General features: G+C 36.7%; 1 pseudogene; it reads left to right on the top strand.

Annotated features, from left to right (window-relative positions):
- Window positions 1-5738: 5738 nt before the first annotated feature.
- Window positions 5739-6278, top strand: LOC148553328 (uncharacterized; annotated as a pseudogene).
- The last annotated feature ends 3469 nt before the right edge of the window (window positions 6279-9747 follow it).

Raw genomic sequence — 9747 nt, 5'->3', positions numbered from 1 at the left:
TAAAACAGAAATATAACTCAATTGCAAAATCTAAATGAGAGGTTGAAGATCTCAGGGGTTGGAAGAGACTAGAAAACAAGTCTAGATCTCAAATCCTTCCTTGATCCAAATTCAGAATTCAATTGCAAGAAAAGTAAAGATCAAGCAGTAGAAGAAAGGAATTCAAATATTGATTTCTCAAAAAGTGCAGTAAATAAAACAGAGAGATCTCAGGGTGAGATTGAAATAGAATTTCTTCAATTCTCAACCCAAAATTCAAAACAAAAATGAAAACTAAGAGAGGGAACTCTCAAATCCTAATGCTCCCTAGTGCTCTCTGATGGAGCTCTCCCTTTTCTAAAATGAAAATGATGCCTTTTTATAGGCTTTTACAAACATGACAAATAAAAATGAAATTGAAAAGCAAATTACAAAGAAAATGAAATTCCTAATCAAATTGTTTCTTGTGCCTTTGAGTGATGATAATGGGCTTTGCGTGCTTTGGATTTGGGTCGAAGATGGCCTCTGTTGATTGCACTTGGAGTTGGAGAGAAACCCATTGTGAATTGGGACATAAAGCACAAAAGCTTGAGTCAAAGTTTGAGGCAAACTTTTGCTCAAGCTTTTTATATCAGCCACCCCTTTTGCTGATATCCACGTTGGAGCTAAAGTTTGAGGTCAAACTTTTAGCCAAACGTGGATCCCCTTGTGTGCATGTGTGGGGTGCTACTTTGTCCTCTTGTCAACGTTGCCAATTTCATGCCAACTATATACTATTATATATGGTTGGAAAGATCTGAATGTCAGCTTTCTAACGCAATTGGAATCACCTCAATTGGACATCTACAACTCAAGTTATGCTCATTTGAAGAGGACATGGTCGCTGGCTTTGGTGTGCAGCGTTTGAGGAAAAGTTTGCCTCAAACGTGGTCGAAAACGCCAGTTCTGGAGCCTCAAACACCTTGTTCACCCCATACTATTATATATTGTTGGAAATCCCTGAATGTCTACTTTCCAATGCCATTAGAAGCGCATCATTTGGAGTTCCACAGCTCGAGTTATACTTTGTCGAAGGTGCAGAGGTCAGTTGGCCTCACTGCAAGTTGCCACCATGTTCGTTTATGCACTTTTCGGAGCAGTTTTCTCCCTCAATTTTAGTGTCCATGCAGTGCCATATATGCTTGGAAAGCTATCGATTCCTACTTTCCATTGCTTTTTGAATCACCTCATTTGGAGCTCTGTAGCTCAAGTTATTCATGTTGGAAGTATACCCCTTCAGGCTGTTGTGGTGTGTGGCGCCAACGTTTGCCAAAAAGCTTGAGGCAAACGTTGGCGCAAGCTTTTGCTCCAGGGTGTTGTTTTTGTGATGCCAACGTTTGCCAAAAAGTTTGAGGCAAACGTTGGCTCAAGCTTTTTCCTCCAGGGTTTTTTCAATTCTTCCAAAAGTTTGAGCTAAAGTTTGAGGCAAACTTTGGCTCAAACTTTTTTCCTCTAGCATGTTTTCAACTCTTCCAAAAGTTTGAGCTAAAGTTTGAGGCAAACTTTGGCTCAAACTTTTTGTTCTCTCTTGCTCCTAACCATTCCTTCTTCCTTCAACCTTCTTCAAAACTCTTTTCACCTATCATCAATCAACCAAACACATCAAAGCTATGCTCAAAATCATGAGTTTGTTATTCTTTCATAATATATGACAATTATAGCATAAAATCTCATGAAATTGCATTAATTCATCTATGGTTGATTGAATCAAAGGAAATATGAAATTTCACCCAATTGGCTTACTTATGGCTCAAGAAAGTGCATAAAACCTATTGAAAATAAAGGAAAAAGCATAGAAAAACATGACATGGTGACATGTCATCAGCTATATGTGATTGACGCTGGTTTTAGCAGCCACCAATACTCCTCCAGATCTAAACCCCAGGGTTAGTGCGGATCCATTCTGATTGAGGGTGAAGCTCCTGCAGTTCATTCTCCTTGATGACCCCACTCAAAATGCCATAGACAAGGTCGAATCTTTCGGATTGGAGGATGCTGCGCCTTTGGTTCGAGCCTCTACCACAGAAACTGTAATCTTCCCGTAAATCAGCTGAACTGATGTGTCGAGAAGACCCCAATGAAGTGGTGGAATAGCCGTCTGAGAGATATATAGTCAAGCTGGTGGTTCATCATTGTCCGATGAAAGACGCACTCTGAATCCATGTAGAATGTGATAACCTTATGCCGGTTCAACGCATTCATATTAATGAAGAACGAATATATATCTTAGAATTGATCAGACACGGATCAAAGAAAATCAGTAATACTTTTATTAATTCATAGGACTCAGCAAGGCTTCTCCCCTCAACCTAGGAGGTTTAGAAACTCATACTGAAAGGAAAATACAATGGTAAAAACGTGCAAAGTTTGTAAAAAGCTTATCAAAAGATTTTAATAACATAAATCTAATCCCTTAAATACTAAACAAATAACTAGTAAGAGTCTTAAATTCGGACTTTGTCACCCTTCATGGATCCCTTGCAAACCATTTTCGATTCCCAAAGTTCATTTTTGATAAATCAAACAAACCAAATCTAATGTCAAATCATTTATAAATCTGAAAGCTAACTAGGATCAATATCAAAATCATTTCCAACTCTCAATTCGTTACCATTAAATCAAACCAATGTTTTCTCAAACTCTTTCCAGAACTAGGAACACCAAACTTAATTTCAGAAATTAAGGAAAATAATTAGAAAAAATTTTCGAAAATACTGAAGCAAAAATTTAGTAAAATTAAAACTAAAATGCCTAATCCAAGCAGAAAATTCGAAATATATAAGAAAAAATTAAATAGGAAAATTAAAATAAAATTAACTAGGTAACACCAAACTTAATTTTAGAAATTAAGGAAAACAATTAGACTAAATTTTCGAAAATACTGAAGCAGAAATTAAGTAAAATTATAAAACAGTCTTTCTAGTGCTAAAATCCACTTCTGGGGCCCACTTGGTGAGTGTTTGGGCTGAGCTTTGATGAGATCCATGTGATATGAGGTCTCTAGGGCGTGAAATGCTGGCTAGGGGGTCCTCTTTGGGAGTTTGAACGTTGGGCTCTGCTTTGTGGGCGCTTAATGCCTGGAAGGGGGAAGGAAGCTGGCATTTGACGCCAGTTTTGAGCCTTTTAATCTGAAACAAAGTATGGACTATTATATATTACTGGAAAGTATAACATCTCGGATTTTTTTTTTGAAAATTAAGTAATTAGTTATTTATAAGTTATCATATTATATTGAGATTTTGTTTTTAAGAAATACATTTTTTATCAAAGATAATTAAATAAAAATTCTAAGATGAATAGGACACTTTCTTATGGGAAACAGCAAGTTAGTAATCTTCCTGCTCGTGACAATATCGATAGGCAAGGACGAGATACTGGAAAGCGACCACAGCCAGCACTAACAAACCTTGTTTGTAATCAGTGTGGGAAGAACCATGGTAGAAATCCATGTAGATTGGGTTCGAGCGTTTGTTATTTTTGTGGTATGCCTGGACACATAGCGAGGAATTGTGAGAAGAAGATTGCTCAAGATTTAGCTAAATCTCAGCAACCAGGAAGAGTATTTACAATGATGACTGAAGATGCTCGTACTCGGACTCCCTGACCCAAGGTCAGTATTGTGTTAAGACTCGCTCCTTAACTGTACTTTATGTTTCTGGTGCGTCACATTCTTGTATTTCTTTAACTGCTATACGTAAGTTGAGACGAGATGAGGACACACAACATACCTGAGGACTAGAAAATAAGATAAGAACCGTTTATTCGCACCTACTTACAGGTAAAGGAAATGTTGAGGGAAAAATTTTCTTTTAGGATGAAAATTTTCGTTTATAACAATTTTCGAGGACGAAAATTTTTGTAAGGTGGGTAGGATATAACATCTCGGATTTTTTTTTTTGAAAATTAAGTAATTAGTTATTTATAAGTTATCATATTATATTGAGATTTTGTTTTTAAGAAATATATTTTTTTTTAACAAAGATAATTAAATAAAAATTTATGATTATTGAAGTTTAATTTAAATATAACTTATTTTATTAGCTTGAACTATTTATTAAAAACTATTTTGATAGGCAGAAATTAAGTTAATCTTTTATAGTTATTATTATTATTATTATTATTATTATTATTATTATTATTATTATTATTATTAGTTACTTCTTTCTTTTGGCCGAAGCCATTAAGCAAACATGAATGAAGAAAAGCCAAATGTGGCTCATTTACAGGTATGAATATATATATATATATATACATAACTAATGTCATTAAGGGACTAAGAAAGAAAAGAACGTGGCTTGCATGCTATTATACTTATATATACTCATGACACCTAATAATACTTTCACACTACAAACTATCATTAATTAGCATCATTTACTTTTATCACTTTTATTCATTATAGCCGAACTCTTTAGAAAGAAAAAGAGAAATAAAGGTAGTGGCTTTTATGTATACATATATCTATGCAACCATGACACATGTTACATTCATTTAATAACCAATGACACCTAATAAACCTTACTACCACAAATCCTTTTTAATCACCCTCATCACTAATCATACTTTCTTTTCCTTCATGCATCACCGAACCAACTTTGAAAGAAAAGAGAGAGTAAGCCGTGAGTGAGAGGAATCAGAAACCATGGAACCTTACTTTTTTTGAGTTCGATTTCTTATGATTTGTAACTCCAATAAAAAATCTAATCTGGTAAAAGTGTTCGTATCTTCCTCCTCTACGTGTTGGCCTTACTTTTGTCCGGTGGAAATCGACGGTGACGTAGCTCCCCTACTCCTTGAGCTTGGCCAACTGGAGTTCTAGGAGGCACGGAGGATTCCGGACGTTTTTCCTTTCAGCAGCACAGTCAGAAAGTTTTCCTAGAGTTTCGAATATTTTAATAACGTACGAAGATAGGTTTTGATAAATTTTCACCGACTAAATGATATTTGAAAGTAAATTGATGTCTGGATTGAGTGTTATTGAAATTTGATTGCATTTCATGTTGAATTTTGTTGATATATTGATATTTTGATGAAGTTGTGTTTAGTCAGCTCGAGAATGGATAAATTTTTAAGTTAATATTTTGATAAAAATAAAACAGGTTTTCGGTCTCGTTGAAGGACAAGATATTAGTTTGGAAATTTTATTTTAAAGGATGTCATTATATTTTTTATAAAAAGACTGAGGTTATGTTTATTATTATAAACTAAGTTTTGAAAGGAAAATGCTATTTTGAGTTTTTATTCAAAATTACTGCCACAAGAGAGCAGATGTGACATTGTTTGGGCCTTAGTGCCAAATGTAAAGTGGGGACGCCCACACACTGAGAACTGTTTTCCAGATGTACGCTTATTGATTTGCAAAGTCACACTGTATGCAGCCTAGCCGTACGACGTATAAGCACACTGATGCATCTGGAAAACCATATCTGGGACTCGTGCCTGGGTAATGTCGAGAGCGGGTAGGCAACCGACACATGAGCTCATGGCCTCCGTTAGGAGTAGACATGCATCATTTTTGTTGCGCATTTGCATTTTACTTGACATTGTGAAATTATTTGTGATTGTCTTCTTGTGTTTATACATTCATTAATGTTATTCTGAATTGTAGTGACTAGATATTTCGTTGTGAATTACTTGAACTGTGGTAATCCTGACTAAACTAACCACCCTCGACCCTACTAAGAACCCCCAGTTCTTACCCTTCTCTTCCTCCCCTTCAGATGGAGACCGGAATTATATTTTACGAGATGGACCCTCCCTATATATACGAGGATATTGTACAGCATAGGTTTTATGTAGTAGTTGCGGAGATTAGGACTCGTTTGTAGATTCTGCGTGATCATCCTTTCCATCACCCGATTGACACTCCACAGTTTAACCCCGACATGCCCTATGAGTTCCCACTGCAGTGGCTCCACTTGGATGCTCCATTTCACCCGTTTCATGATGGGCCGGTACCTCACCAGCATCCTGATCAGCCTGCGAATCAGGCGGACCCTGAGCCTGAGCCCATGGAGGAGCATTTTCCAGAGCCTGTACCGGAGGAGGACATCCCCGTGGAGCAGATCTCAGTATCTTCATCCGAGCCATCTTCTGAGGAACCGCTCACCGCCTCTATCAGTGGATCGGCGAGCGCTGGTCAGACCAGTAGCACGAGTGCCAGTGCCCCTCCCGAGATTATAGAGATTTCCGATGACGAGGACGAGGATCCTGAGGAGTATTCTGATGTGGTTGTGATCTCCTCTGACGATGACAGCTGAGTTTTGGGAGCTACGGTTGTGCCTTTTGATAGTTTTTTTGTGTTAGCCTAGCCTTTGTGTTAATCTCTCACTTTTGGTCAGACTCACTGAGAGAGTAGGGTGTACATAGTGGACTAGGCTAGTTCGGGTGCCAGTTTAGGGGTTTTCTATATGGATCATGGCCCGGAGTGTTGGGTTGTACATAGTAGTATTTCTGAAGGGTTGTATGCTAACTCAGGATATATATATATACTTATATGTACGACAGTACCTGTATGCTTATGCTTGTCTATGTTTAATTAGTTGTCCTTGCAAGTTTTCCTTATAAAAGTTTATCCAAAACTCGATAGTACGCTAACCCGATTACAGGCTTAATAATACATAGTAAAGGTTTCATGTGAACAAGTTGGTGACACTTGATTTCTGGTATGATCATGACTTACTGGGAATTGGGTCGTTACAACTTGGTATCAGAGCAGTTCGTTCCTATTAAAGCCTAGGGATATGGACTGAATCATGCCTCATTGCATTCTCTAAGTTGTGTCTCATGCACATAGGATATCGTTGTGATATGAATTGCATGATTGTCACTGTGTTTCCATCTTAGAGACTATTCACACTTTGCCTGAAATGTTAAGACTGATCACCTTAATATTACATGTTGGGTGTGCACAGAATCTTGATGGCTACACGGGGACGAGGATGTGGTAGGCGTGGTGCAAACCATGCAGAGGAACCGACGAGGGGTGCAGATGCTTTTATAGCTGTAATGAACACCATGGCTGAGGCTGTGCGTGAAACGGCAACTGCTACTACGCGAGCAATTGACCGTTTAGGGGAGAGGAACGGAGATCGTAACGGAGGACGCAATGGTGAGCATGGTGGAGATGGTAATGATAATGAAGGTGACGGAAACCACGATAACCCTATGACACTGGCAACCTTTCTGAAGGTAAATCCGCCCAAGTTTAAGGGGATGCTTGTTGCAACTGAAGCTGACAATTGGTTCCATGGTATTGAGAAGTCATTGCGAGCGCAACATGTACCAGAAAGACATTATGTGGAATTTGCGACCTATATGCTGGAGGGAGAAGCTGAACACTGGTGGCATGGAGTGCAACGCTTGTTAAGGCAGGTGGTGGAAGAAATTGACTGGGATACTTTTAAGGAGGAATTTTACAAAATGTACTTCCCTAGAACTGTTTGTGATGCTAAAGAAATGGAACTGATACAGTTGACGCAGGGGAATATATCAGTAGCAGAATATACTCGGAAATTTGAGGATTTGTGTCGATTCTCTAAGATCTATCAGGGAAACCCAGATGATTTTGAGGAATGGAAGTGTTTGAAGTACGAAGGAGGACTCTGCGAAGAACTAATGCACTCGTTGGTACCACTGCAAATACGAAATTTTGCAGAGCTTGTCAATAGGAGTCAGTTGGTGGAAGACTGTACCAAGAAGGTGGCGGCAGCAAAGATGAGTCGTCAAGAATTACCCCCAACCAATTTTAATCGCCATATAGCCCCTCAGGGAAGGAACTTTAAAATGAATAGGACACTTTCTTATGGGAATCAGCAAGTTAGTAATCTTCCTGCTCGTGACAATATCGATAGGCAAGGACGAGATACTGGAAAGCGACCACAGCCAGCACTAACAAACCTTGTTTGTAATCAGTGTGGGAAGAACCATGGTAGGAATCCATGTAGATTGGGTTCGAGCGTTTGTTATTTTTGTGGTATGCCTGGACACATAGCGAGGAACTGTGAGAAGAAGATTGCTCAAGATTCAGCTAAATCTCAGCAACCAGGAAGAGTATTTACAACGATGACTGAAGATGCTCATACTCGGACTCCCTGACCCAAGGCCAATATTGTGTTAAGACTCGCTCCTTAACTGTACTTTATGTTTCTGGTGCGTCATATTCTTGTATTTCTTTAACTGCTATACGTAAGTTGAGGCGAGATGAGGACACACAACATACCTGAGGACTGGAAAATAAGATAAGAACCGTTTATTCGTACCTGCTTACAGGTAAAGGAAATGTTGAGGGAAAATTTTTCTTTTAGGATGAAAATTTTCGTTTATAGCAATTTTCGAGGACAAAAATTTTTATAAGGTGGGTAGGATATAACATCTCGGATTTTTTTTTGAAAATTAAGTAATTAGTTATTTATAAGTTATCATATTATATTGAGATTTTGTTTTTAAGAAATATATTTTTTTAACTAAGATAATTAAATAAAAATTTATGATTATTGAAGTTTAATTTAAATATAACTTATTTTATTAGCTTGAACTCTTTATTAAAAACTATTTTGATAGGCAGAAATTAAGTTAATCTTTTATATTTATTATTATTATTATTATTATTATTATTATTATTATTATTATTATTATTATTATTATTATTATTATTATTATTATTATTATTATTAGTTACTTCTTTCTTTTGGCCGAAGCCATTAAGAAAACATGAATGAAGAAAAGCCAAATGTGGCTCATTTACAAGTATGAATATATATATATATATATATATATATAACTAATGTCATTAAGGGACTAAGAAAGAAAAGAACGTGGCTTGCATACTATTATACTTATATATACTCATGACACCTAATAATACTTTCACACTACAAACTATCATTCATTAGCATCATTTTCTTTTATCACTTTTATTCATTATAGCCGAACTCTTTGGCAAGAAAAAGAGAAATAAAGGAAGTGGCTTATATGTATACATATATCTATGCAACCATGACACATGTTACATTCATTTAATAACCAATGACACCTAATAAACCTTACTACCACAAATCCTTTTTAATCACCCTCATCACTAATCATACTTTCTTTTCCTTCATGCATCACCGAACCAACTTTGAAAGAAAAGAGAGAGTAAGCCGTGAGTGAGAGGAATCAGAAACCATGGAACCTTACTTTTTTTGAGTTCAATTTCTTATGATTTGTAACTCCAATAAAAAATCTAATCTGGTAAAAGTGTTCGTATCTTCCTCCTCTACGTATTGGCGTTACTTATGTCCGGTGGAAATCGACGGTGACGTAGCTCCCCTACCCCTTGAGCTTGGCCAACTGGAGTTCTAGGAGGCACGGAGGATTCCGGACATTTTTCCTTTCAACAGCACAGTCAGAAAGTTTTCCTAGAGTTTTGAATATTTTGATTACGTACGAAGGTAGGTTTTGATAAATTTTTACCGACTAAATGATATTTGAAAGTAAATTAATGTCTGGATTGAGTGTTATTAAAATTTGATTGCATTTCATGTTGAATTTTGTTGCTATATTGATATTTTGATGAAGTTGTGTTTAGTCAGCTCGAGAATGGATAAATTTTTAAGTTAATATTTTGATAAAAATAAAACAGGTTTTCAGTCTCGTTGAAGGACAAGATATTAGTTTTGAAATTTTATTTTAAAGGATGTCATTATATTTTTTATAAAAAGACTGAGGTTATGTTTATTATTATAA

This window comes from Arachis ipaensis, chromosome B7 (genome assembly GCF_059453495.1).
Source record: "Arachis ipaensis isolate K30076 ecotype BB chromosome B7, ASM5945349v1, whole genome shotgun sequence".
Lineage (NCBI taxonomy): Eukaryota > Viridiplantae > Streptophyta > Magnoliopsida > Fabales > Fabaceae > Arachis > Arachis ipaensis.
This window is presented reverse-complemented; position numbering and strand designations above follow the sequence as displayed.